Raw genomic sequence first — 10,283 nt, forward strand, 5'->3', positions numbered from 1 at the left:
TGTCTTTATATATATACATATATATATAATATATAGACACACTATATCTATATATCACAGTTTTTATATATATCATAGTTTCTTTATTCACATGTTGATCAATGAGCATTTGGGTTGGTTCCTTCAGCACCAATTTTATGAAGGATAAACTTGCAGCCCAGAGAGGTAAAGTAAGTTTCCGGGGCCACGCTGCAGCCAATCAGGAAAGGGGCTGCAAAGAAAGGGCTCTTGACCCTTTTGCTGGTTCCACTGCCTGTTGGAAGCCAGAGACCTAGGTTCCTATTGCTATTGTGCCAGTGATTTACCATGTGGCTTTGGGCAAAGGACCTTTCCCCTTCTGTTTATTGGAGTTTCTCCCTCTGCTTGGGGGAGTGGCCAGTGGTTGGATTTCTTTTGTGGTTTAAGGCACTCTGCAATAGAAAATGCAAACTGTATGTATAATTTAACATTTTCTCCTAGAGAAGGGACACAAGTGACATTTTAATAAATGTATTTGACCCACTTATACAAAATATTAGCATTTTAATATGTAATCAGTATGTTAAAACTTAAGCCAGATATTTTGTACATGTTTTTTTTTTCATATAAAGTTTTCAAATTTCAATGTGTGTGTTATACTTCCAGCCCATCTCAATCCAGACTCCCCACACTTCAGCCGCCCCTTGGGACCCGCAGGCACTCTACTGGACCGTGCAGATTTGCAGTTGTGCTTCCTAGACCCAGACTGCCCGAGGGTTGGAACCAAGCTGTGTGATCTTGAGCAGGCTCCTCGGCTGTACAGTGTGGGGAGGAATGGGACTTCCACCTGGTGATTATTGTTAATAAATATGTATCAGTGCCTAGAAGAGCGCCGGGCATTGAGTGAGTGCTTGCCATTCCTCTTAGCCTGGGCTTGCAGCCTTCCTCATGGGGGCCTCTGAAGAGCTGGGGGTGCCAGGCGCAGTGGCTCACACCTGAAATCCCAGCACTTTGGGAGGCCAAGGCAGGCAGATCACTTGAGGTCAGGAGTTTGAGACAGAACCCCATCTCTACTAAAAATACAAAAATTAGTCAAGTAGGGTGGCAGGTGCCTGTAATCCCAGCTACCCAGGAGGCTGAGGCTTGAACCTGGGAAGCGGAGGTTGCAGTGAGCTGAGATCTCAAGATCTGGCCACTGCACTCCAGCCTGGGCGACAGAGCCAGCCTCCATCTCAACAAAACAAAACAAGAATCCTGGGGGAAGGTGCTCTTTTCAGCTCTGGACACAAGTGGTCGCTGTGACCTCACCTGTGCATCAGGTTGTCATTGACAGCAAAACCAGGTCTCCCCTTCCCAGGCTCAGACCGGGAGCTCAGCTCTCTCCGCCCACCTACCCGCTGGTCTCTGAGCCATTCCTCAAGGGTGAGAGACACAGGTCGGCAGAGATCTTAAGGCCCTGTATACACACGGGACACTCCTTGACCTCGAGGCCCTTGTGTTCATTCAGCCACTCAACAAATAATTTTTGAGCACATGATGGGTGACGGCGGTGGACGGAACAAAACCTCGCCCTCGAGAGAGACAACAAACAAAAAAACCCAGAAAAATAAGTCAATTGTATAGTGTCAGATGGTGCTAATGGCATATATGTAGTAGGAGAGACAGGGAAGCCTTCAAGGAGGAGATCCCCTGGGAAAGGTGCAGGGTGAGGCAGAGCGCACAGGGTGGGGTGGGGCGGGGGGGGAACAGGGGAAAGTGCTCCTGGCAGGAAACAGCAGTGCAAACTCTGAGACTGAGGGAGAAAGCAGAGGGAGCAAGTGGAGGAGAGGTGAGAGGGAGAGGCGACTTCGGCTTGTCTTTGGTTCTGAGCACTGCAGAAGCCATGGAGGATATTTGAGCAAAGGAGGGATACTGATCACCCCTTTATTCATGCAGCAAACAGTTCCTGACACCTCCTTGGAGCTGGCGGCCCTGCGCAGGGCGGTGCGGCAATGCGGCTGAGTCAGACCCGGTCCCTGCCCTCAATGGGCTCCCTGTCTGACGGCAGAGGTGGGCAGGGACACTGGCAAGTCAAGACCTGGAGGGATACGTGCCACCGTGGGGCTTAGGAGGGACACAGGGGAGGCCCGAGGTGAGGCTTCTAAGTCAGCACGCTGCGTCATGGAATGCTTCCTGAAGGAGGTAATGTTTAAACCGGAAGCTGGAGATGAGTAAGAATGAGCACAGGAAAGGGTGTGATGGGGACAAATGTGCGAGGCAGAGAGAACGGCAGGCACAGAGGCCTGCAGGCTCAGGAGCCCCTGAGTCCCTGCGAGCTTTGCCGCTCCTCCTTGTGCAGGATGGTGGAGGGGTGGCCCGCCCTCCATAAAGCACTGGAATTCTTCTGGCGGTGATGGGGTGCTAGGGAGGGTTAGAGCCGACAGGGGCAGCTCTGGGTCTCAGAAGGAGGCCTCTAGGGCCCTGTCCAGGAAAGACTGGAGTAGGAGGATTCTGAGCCAGGAGCCCAGGGAGAGGCTGGGACAGAGGTCCGGAATGGATCTGGCAGCCAAAACTGGGGCCATGGCAAGGGTGTCAGGATGGCGAGAACAGACGTGAGGGCTATTTAAGACGTTTTCACCGAGACCTGGGAACGCTACTCAAAGCTGAGGGTGTGTTTCCTAAAAGTGAAGAGCCCTGCATTTACTCAAAGGCAGTGTAAATCCAAGACAAGTTTCTCGCAAGCAGACTGAACAAAAATAAAGATGTAGGCCTGGCACACTGGCTCACGCCTCTAATCCCAGCACTTTGGGAGGCTGAGGCGGGCAGGTCACGAGGTCAGGAGTTTGAGACCAGCCTGGCCAACATGGTGAAACCCTGTCTCTATTAAAAATACGAAAAATTAGCCAGGTGTGGTGGTGCGCACCTGTAATCCCAGCTACTCTGGAGACTGAGGCAGGATAATCGCTCGAACCTAGGAGGCAGAGGTTGTGGTGAGCAGAGATCACACCATTGCACTCCAGCCTGGGCAGCAGAGCAAGACTCTGTCTCAAAAAGAAAATAAAACAAAAATAAAGATGTTCGCCACATATGCAGGTGGCCATGGTAAAGGCGGGAGATCCTTTTGCTGAAGGAGTAGGGCTTAGTAAATATGAAGGCCCAGGGCAGGGAGGTGCTGAGGCCGGAGGCCCAAGTGAACACAGATGGTCCTTTAGATAAACAGGAGGCCTTAGTCTCCACGGGAACAAAGGGACTTTTGCTGTGGCCTAAAGCCTCAGTAAACACAGCCCCTACATAAACACAGCTACGGGTGGCAGTGGAGCTGTGAAACGCCAGTGTCCCATCCCATCAGGTCAGAAGCATCCCACAGGGATTTGGAGTCCAGTCTCAGAAAGACTGGCTTCCCCCTCTTCCACCTGTGCGCTCTCCCAGGGCTGGGTAATTGGAGAGCGCTGTCAGGTCTGAGGAGGTGGAGACATTGAGTGCAGAGATTCTAGAGAAAAGCAGAGATTCTGAGCAGGCTCTGAGATAATCTTCCTCCTTCAGCAACAAGATAAACAAGGTCCCTGCCCCCGCGAAGCCTCAGTTCTAGTGAGAGACATCTCTTCTTTCCACAGAGGTTTACTGAGCACCTCCTGTGTGCCAGGGCACAGGGGCAGATAAAGCCGGTGAAAATCCCTGCACTGTCAGCATTCACACTCAAGTTGTGGGAGACAGATGAGACAAGACGTAAGAGTAAGAAAGTAAATAAATAAAAGATGAGAGACATCCAACAGTGATAAACACCACAGAGAGGAAAAAAACCAGCCCTAATAATAAACAAGGGAGCAAACACATAAAGCAATTATAGATTAAAATAAGGTGGAGGAAGGAAACCCACAGAGGAGCTGAGATTGAAACTGGAAGGGAAGGTCAGCTCTAGAGAAGGTGGTCAGGAGATGACGTTTAAGCTGAGATCTGAAGCAAGATCGCAGGCAGAGTGGTGGGAAGCGTGTCCCAGGCAGAAAGAACAGCAAACGCCAGTCTCTAGGTGGGAAGGCACCTCCCATGTCGAGAAAATGGAAGAAGCTCAAGGGGGCAGAGGCACAGTACACAATGGGGTGCTGAGGTTGGAAGGATGGACAGAAGCCAGACACCGAGTGCCCTGGAGGCATCTGGGTTTTATTATAATTGCAGTGGGGACTCACAGATGGGTTTTAAGCAGGTTTTAACACGATGCTGTTTGAAGAAGACGTTGGCTGCAGAGTAGAGAATGGACTTAGCATGGCGAGGGCAGGAGGGGTTGGGGGTCGAGGCTGGAAGCAGCAAGACCAGTTAGGATGCTGCTGCATCTGTGCAGGTGAGGGATAAGGGTGACCTGGAAGAGGGTGACTGAGAGGGGACTAGCGGGTGGATTCTTTTTTGTGTATTTTGGAGCTGAGTGACAGGAGCTGCCAACATGGGAGGTGAGAGCGAGGGAGGAATCAAAGACGCTCCCAGCTTTGACCCAAGCACCTAGGGAGAGGATGCCAACTTAGAGGAGACACGGGGAAGGCTGGGGCACACCGTGGAGCTTAAACAGAAATAAATGGGAGGGAATAGAAGTGGGATGGGGGCAGGAATGTTCACTGTCCATCAGCCGAGCATCAGGGGCCCCCAGGTTTGCACACAGAGGCTGCCTGGCGCAAAGCACTTTTCAGTGCTGGCTCGGAAACATCTGAGAGACGTCTGAGAGCTGCCGCCAAGCTAACTGAATCGGAGCTGGTGCATTTGAAGAGGCACCTGTGAGGGTTACCCGAAGAGAGTTTGGATAATCAGTGACACACATGAGATCAGAAGCAGGGAGGCATCAAGTCATGCTGGCTGAGGTTCAAATCCCAGCCCTTCCAGGACCTGAGGGAAGACAGAGGTGGGGGTCCGTCCGCTCATCCCACAAGCACTCACTGTGTGCACACTCACACCAGGCTGTTCTAGGAGCTGGGGACCCATCAAGGAACGAGGCAAACAGAATTCTCCGCCCTTGCTGACATGGAAACAGATTTGCAGACAGAGTGGCGTAGTGTTTAACAGCCAAATGATCTGGGTTCGAGGCCTGGCTCTGCCACTTGCCCAAGTTACTTATCTTAAGGCTTGCTTTCTTCATCTATAACATGGTACCAATGAGAGTCCCTCGCCCCACAGGGCTTTCATGAGGATTCAGTGTGAGGATGTATGTGAAGCCCTTGGTGACCTGCCCGATTGCTGCTATAAGTGGACACGGAGACAGGCATGGGCTGACACAGGAGTGGGAAGCTTCTCGAGAGAGGAGCCCCAGTTTCTGAATCTCGCTACCTCCACGTGGCCAGAGACCACCTCCCCCGCCATCCGTTCCCACGGTCACACCCAGCCTCCATCTCCATCCAGAAGGGCTCCACCTCTGAAACCACAAAATCCCACGTCCCACTCCCTGACCACAGCCTCCCGTGCCTCAGCGCCACGGCTGTCTGCGTCATACCTGTTCTTCCACCTCAAAGACGCCTGACCCTCCTCAGGCAGCCTCCCACCCAGCAAGCCCCCTTGTCTCCACCTACTGAGGACATTAGGTTGAGTGAAATAAGCCAGTCACAAGAGGACAAAAATAACAAGATGCCTTTTGGCCGGGCACAGTGGCTCACACCTGCAATCCCAGCACTCTGAGAGGTCAAGGTGGGAGGAGGATCACTCGAGCCCAGGAGTTCAAGACCAGCCCCAGAGTCCCCTCTGCCCTGGCAACCCTCCGCTCCCCAGTCCCAGCATTCCTCCCGCCGTCCCCCTGTCCTGCAGGTACCTTTTCTTTGTCTACATCTAGAAAGTTAGAGGAAAAAAAATCCACCACCCACTGAGAGGGTACCCTTTGAAACACACGATCCTCAATGTCACCTGGGCCCCTTCGCCGCCACCCTCAGCCTTCCCAACCCCATCCGCCAAGGCCCCTTGAGATTTCTTCCTGTTCCCTGGAAGAAACAGAAACCACAGGACCGACCAGCCTCGACTTCCTGCCATCGGACCCACACCCTACCTACACCTGACCTGCCCTTTCCTCCTTCCTTCCTGAAACAATGGAAGAGGCGTCTTTCCCCATGTCTGGGGCCGATCCCACCACGCTGCTGGTTGCACCATCCACTCCTTTGTTCTTGAACATCTCGTGAGGTGGTTAAGAGCTCTCCACCTGGGCTCAAATCATGGCATCCCCCTTCAGCGTTGTGTAACCTTGGTGAGTGGCTGAGCATCTCCATCCTGGCTTCCTCCATCTGTACAATGAGGGGAGTTAACAATACTGGAGGTACTCACGAGCTCTCCCATGGCCAGGGGAAGGTGTCAGTGAGTTCATTCATTTGAACACATGAAATGTGTTCAAATCGTGTTGGACACACACATCAGTGTGCAAATGAACTTGACAGTGGCCTTGGGAGACAGCAGAAAGAAGAGTTAAGAGTGTGGAGCGCAGGTTTTGACACTCCTGGAGTCTCTCTGCTGCCTCCTGCACCTACCAGCTGTGGGACCTTGGACAAGCCACCTCCTGTCTCGGCCTCAGTTTCCCTCTCTGTAAAATGGGAACAAGATACTGCCTCTCTCGAGAAGGCCAGACTTTCTATGACCTCACTGCCCTCATTGTCTGTTCTTTCCTTGCCCACTCAACCCCCCACTGGCCCTCTTGCAGTTCCGAGACCTACAGACCCCCTTCCATTGCAGGGAGGCCCTTGCTGCCACCTTTTCATAGACCCTCATAACTCGTAATGTCATATATTGTGTTGATTTACTTTCTTTTTCCTCCAGAATATAAACATCAGTAGGGCAGGGATTTTTTTGGAAGGGGTATCTATTGTGTTCATGGCTGTAGACCCTAGAACTATGAGGGTGTACATAATAGGTGCTTGATAAATATTTGCTTAAAAGAGAGTGGGGAGAGAAAAGGAAGGCAGGTGAGAGAAGATGGAGGGATGAAGGAAAGAGGGAGGAAAAGAAAGAGGGAAGGCGCTACCCCAGATAAAGAATGGCTGGTTAATCAGAATGCGGTCTATACACACAGTGGAATAACATTCAGCCTTAAGAAAGGAAAGAAATTCTGGCACATGCTACAATGTGGATGACTGCTGAGAACACTGGGTTAAGTAAAATACACCCCTCACAAGAGGACAAATATGTATATGATTCCTTTTGGCCAGGTGCAGTGGCTCACACCTGTAGTCTCAACACATTGAGAGGCTGAGGTGGGAGGAGGATCACTTGAGCCAGGAGTTCAAGACCAGCCTGGGCAGCATAGTGAGAGCCCATCTCTAAAAAAAAAAAAATTTTTTTAACTAGCTGGGCATGGTGGTGCACACCTGTAGTCCCAACTACTCAGGAGTCTGAAGGGGGAGGATCGCTTGAGCCCAGGAGGTTGTGGCTGCAGTGATCTGTGACTGTACCACTGCACTCCAGCCTGGGTGACTGAGTAAGACCTATCTCTTAAAAAAAAAAAAAAAAAAATCTGATTCCTATTATGCAAGGTACCTAGAATAGTCAAATTCATAGACATAGAAAGTAGAATTGTTGCCAGGGGCTGGGGGAGGGAGAAGCAGGGAGTTATCATTTAGTGGGTACAGAATTTAGGGATATGAAAACACCTGGGGGAGTTAGAGGGGAGTGATGGCTACACAACAATGTGAATGCGCTTAATCCCACTGAACTGCACCTAAAAACGGTTCAATGGTGGATTCTATGCTACGTTTATTTTACAACAATAAAAAGTTTACGTTTCCCTAAAGTTTAAACATTTTAAAAAGGGGCTCATCTGACAGGCGTGGTAGCCCACATCTGGATTCCTAGCACTTTGGGAGGCCGAGGCGGGTGGATCACCTGAAGTCAGGAGTTGGAAACCAGCCGCTTGGCCAACATGGTGAAACCCCGTCTCTACTAAAAACACAAAAATTAGTGGGGCGTGGTGACGCGTGCCTGTAGTCCCAGCTACTCGGGAGGCTGAGACAGGAGAATCACTTGAACCTGAGGGGCGGAGGTTACAGTGAGCCGAGATCGCGCCACTGCACTCCAGCCTGGGTGTCAGAGTGAGACTCCATATAAAGAAGAAAAGGAAAATGAAAGATTTCATCACAGTGCCTGGCTGTGCTGAGCACGGAATACATGTGCGTGATTGTCTTTGTTCCGAGTGTCATCCGGACTCATCAACAGCCATGTCAAGCATCCTTCCCTTATCTCACAGCGAAGAGCTCTCTGCACCTGCGGCCTGCTCTCCACCCAGCTTCCACCCCTACCACACCACCAAGAACCTTTCTCTCCAAAATCACCCGTCACCTGTCTTCCTTCCAGAGGTATCTGACCCACCCTCCACCACTGCCTCATTTTAAAAAAAAAATTCTGTCTGGACACAGTGGCTCAAGCCTATAATCCCAGCACTTGGGGAGGCCAAGACAGACAAATCGCTTGAACCCTGGAGTTGGAGACCAACCTGGGCTACATCATGAGACCCCCGTCTCTACAAAAAAATACAAAAATTGGCCGGGCGCGGTGGCTCAAGCCTGTAATCCCAGCACTTTGGGAGGCCGAGGCGGGTGGATCACGAGGTCAAGAGATCGAGACCATCCTGGTCAACATGGTGAAACCCCGTCTCTACTAAAACTACAAAAAATTAGCTGGGCATGGTGGTGCGTGCCTGTAATCCCAGCTACTCAGGAGGCTGAGGCAGGAGAATTGCCTGAACCCAGGAGGCGGAGGTTGTGGTGAGCCGAGATCGCGCCATTGCACTCCAGCCTGGGTAACATGAGTGAAACTCCGTCTCAAAAAAAAAAAAAAAATACAAAAATACAAAAATTAACTGGCTGTGGTAGCCGGCACGTAGTCCCAGCCACTCAGGAGGCTGAGGTGGGAGGATTGCTTGAGCCGAGGAATTCAAGGCTTCAGTGAGCTGTGATTGCGCCACTGCACTCCAGCCTGGGCAACACAGCGAGACCCTATTAAAAAAAGAAAATAAAAAAGAAACCTGGCCAGGCTGGTCTCGAACTCCTGACCTCAGATGATCCACCTGCCTCAACCTCCCAAAGTGCTAGGATTACAGGCAATAAAGAACACCCTTGGAACCCTGGGGTGGGGTGGCATGAAGGAGCCATCCCTGGGCTCCTGTGGGTTCACCAAGGCCTTCTGCTTAGGCAGAGTGGACTGTTTAGGAAGAGGGAGACCTTGTGTTTACTAGGAAATTCTGTTTTATTTTTAATATTTTCCTTTGTGATAATTATAGACTCCCTAGAGGTTACACACGCAGTGCGGGGGGGCATCTCCCTCACCTGCCCTCCCGCCATGGCGATACCTTGTGTAACTTAGTCCAGAATGGAAACCAGCAAAGCCACACAGGAACCAAACTATTAACGAGACTACAGACCACGCTGCACACTCACTTTTCACACACTTTTCTTTGCACGTGTGTGCGCATGGGCTTATGTGTGTCTTTAGCTCAGGTGTAGATTCATGTAATCACTGCCACATCCAATACAGAGCTGATTCGTCACCACAGAGCAGCCCCCTCCTGCCACCTCATCTCTGGGTCCCAAGAGAATCCTTTCTTAAAAGAGGGGGCTCTTGCTGGTCACGGTGGCTCACACCTGTAATCTTTGCACTTTGGGAGGCCAAGGCAGGTGAATGATTTGAGGTTGGGAGTTTGAGACCAGCCTGGCCAACATGGTGAAACCATGTTTTGTATTTTTTGTAAAAATACAAAAAATTAGCCGGGCGTGGTGGTGGTGGGGAGTGGTCATGTAATCCCAGCTACTCGGGAGGCTGAGGCAGGAGAATTGCTTGAACTTGGGAGGTGGAGGCTGCAGTGAGCCGAGATCACGCCGCTTCACTCCAGCCTGGGCTAAAGAGCGAGACATCATCTCAAAAAAGAAAACAAAAACAAAAAAACAAAATGTAAAAATAAAATTTAAAAAAAGAGGGGCTTCTTGTGTGGATGCAGAGCCTGAACCATGGCAGAGGAGGCCAGGAAGGCTCCCCAAGGCATTCAGCTCAAAGCAGGGAGGCCCGCAGTTAACAGGAACAGTTCAGGAAACAGAACGGCTCCTGGGGAGAGACGCTGTGTAGATTGAGAGGCAGGTGCAGAGACAGTGCATCCCCATGTGCAGAGAGAGACCCGGCCCAAGCACCAGCTCAAAGAGCCAGCCGAGGCGGGTGCCCAGGCGGAGGAAGGCTGAGGCTGCAGGAGCAGTCACAGGCAGCCTCCTGAGTCACCACGTGGTCCAGGCGTGGGGCTGCCCGGGCCCAGAGACAGACACAAGTGTTACGGAATTTAAGGGGCTGGGGGAGGGGCTGAGGAGAGTAGGCCCTCCTAGAAATGAGGATGGGACCCCTGCCAGCTCCAGAAC

General features: G+C 51.4%; 1 long non-coding RNA gene across 1 annotated transcript in view; it reads left to right on the forward strand.

Moving 5' to 3' along the window:
* The first annotated feature begins 68 nt into the window (after positions 1-68).
* LOC116540799 overlaps positions 69-10,283 on the forward strand; it is an 18,321-nt gene continuing 8,106 nt past the window's right edge. Inside the window, exons 1-2 of the long non-coding RNA XR_004264590.1 lie at positions 69-750; positions 4,878-4,880. This is a non-coding gene — a long non-coding RNA (uncharacterized LOC116540799). The remainder of the gene's footprint in view (positions 751-4,877; positions 4,881-10,283) is intronic.

The sequence above is a fragment of the Sapajus apella genome, unplaced genomic scaffold, assembly GCF_009761245.1.
Source record: "Sapajus apella isolate SASKATOON/1434 unplaced genomic scaffold, GSC_monkey_1.0 scaffold144, whole genome shotgun sequence".
In the NCBI taxonomy this organism is placed as follows: Eukaryota; Metazoa; Chordata; class Mammalia; order Primates; family Cebidae; genus Sapajus; species Sapajus apella.